Source organism: Apteryx rowi, unplaced genomic scaffold, assembly GCF_003343035.1.
Source record: "Apteryx rowi isolate R43461 unplaced genomic scaffold, aptRow1 scaffold_655, whole genome shotgun sequence".
NCBI classification, from domain to species: Eukaryota; Metazoa; Chordata; class Aves; order Apterygiformes; family Apterygidae; genus Apteryx; species Apteryx rowi.
In genome coordinates, this window is record NW_020450933.1 from 311,575 (window position 1) to 313,604 (window position 2,030).

Consider the following 2,030-nt stretch of genomic DNA (forward strand, 5'->3'; position numbering starts at 1 on the left):
GCTCCTCCATACTCCTCTGTGCACTGGCAGATCCCCTCTATTCCCCTCCTTGGGCAGTCAGATATCCTCTGTTCCCCTCTTCATACACTCAGCATCCACGCAAGCGCATGTCACAACTATTCCCCTCCATGCACTACCATGCTCACCCTTCCATGAGCACCAGGATCCCCATCATTTCTGTCCCTGAGCTTTCAGATGACCTCTACTCAATACTGCATAAGCTCAGGTCTCCTTCATTCTGCTCATTGTGTGCTCAGATATCCTCTAATCACCTCCAGGCATGCACTGATCATCCCCTTTCCTCTGCATGCAAGCTCAGACTCCCTTAATTCCCATCCCTGTGTTCTCAGTTCTCCTCCATTCACTTTTTTATTTGCTTAGATCCCCTTCACCCCCCTCATGCAGGCCTACATCTCCTCTGTTACTTTCTGTGCACACTCAGATCCCCTCCATGCCTTTCTGTACACACTCAGATCTCTCTTTGGGAGTGAAAGATGTCAGCTGTGTGTGCATGGGTCCTGAAGAGGGTGTTGTGAGCAGTAGGGCATGCACACATAGTCTAAATTTATTTAAAGATTGAATAGCACGCATGATTTTTTTTAAATAGACCTTCCTTTCTTAAACCCTGAAGATCAATGCATTGCAAGGTACAGGCTAGTTACTCCAGTTGGGAACAGGCATCCATGGTCTGCTTTGCATTTGGAGGATTTTAGCATTTTAAAAAGCACCACTCTGCTGCAAAGGAGGCAACACTGATAGCAGTGCTGTCCCCTTGGATTTTCTTTGGGTCTATTCAGGCTTCCTTCTTGAGTGCAGTAGCACAGGTCTACATGGTTCAACTTGGCCATACTGCTCACACATCTTCTGTGCTGACAGGAAGTCCTCATACTTTTCTTTGTGCTCCTGGAGCTTCATCTTCTTCCCTATACTAAGGAGGAAAACAACAGCTGTTGGTTTTATATACAGGAATGAGGGCAGAACTGTACTGCAGACATGTTTCAGGCCATTTATTATAGGATCTGGTTCCTACAGAGCTTCAGTGGTCTTTGTGATGCCATACAGCCCCTTGGGTCCAGGCCAAGTACAAAGTACTATGTGCAGCTGACCAGCCCAGGGCTGAGACCTTGAACTGAACAGTACCAACCCAAAGGCAAGGAGCCTTGCAGTCGATGCTCTGAGAGGGAAGGACAGACTCTCTGGCTTGAAAAGGGAGAGCCAAAACTTGAAGATCCTTTTGCCTTCAGCTGCCCATGTCCCATATTCACATCCTATTCTGAGTACCCAGGAACTCCCCCTTGGATTGAACAGAGGTCTGAGCCAAGGGCACAGACTCCAAAGCCTGCTCCTATCCATCTCACAAGGGAAATCAGGAAAAGATTGTCTCTCCCAAGTGCTGCTGGCAGGGGGAAGAGGGCCTTGTGGGAGAGGGTTAACTCCAGTGGCATTTGGAGAGATTTGCCAGGGGAACTGCATCTTGTCAGTTTTCCGTGCTTTGTTGAACTCTACCTTCTTCCTCCACTTTTTCTGGCAGTCTTTAAATAGCTCCAGTCATTTTTGTACCTGTCTTGCTTATGATGAAAGGGGGCTGTAATGGCAGAGACAACTCTCTTATGCTTTGGCTGTGAACCCTCTCCCCGTCCCTCCCCCTTCCCCTGCATGCACACACACTCCAGTTTGTACCCACCACCTCTTTCAACTTGGGGCAAGCTTTAAGTATCAGCTGTGGGCTGAAGAATGGAGCCTGGACAGAGGGTCTAACCCCAGCATTTCCCATGCCACGAGCAAACAGAAGATGCCATATCCAGCCCCATTGCTCAGGGCTTGGGATTCTTGACCCCACAGGTGGGTCCCTGCCACTCGACTGTCCCATGCCTTGGCTGGAGCAGGCACACGCTCTTGTAGTGGTGTCTGCAGCCTCTGTGCTGGTTTCTTCTTCTTCACTTCTCCAAGAGGGAAGACAATAATTTCCTTCTCTGAGATCTTCCAGATGTTCCTATTAAGGAGAAAATGGGGTCAAACAAAGGAAAGCT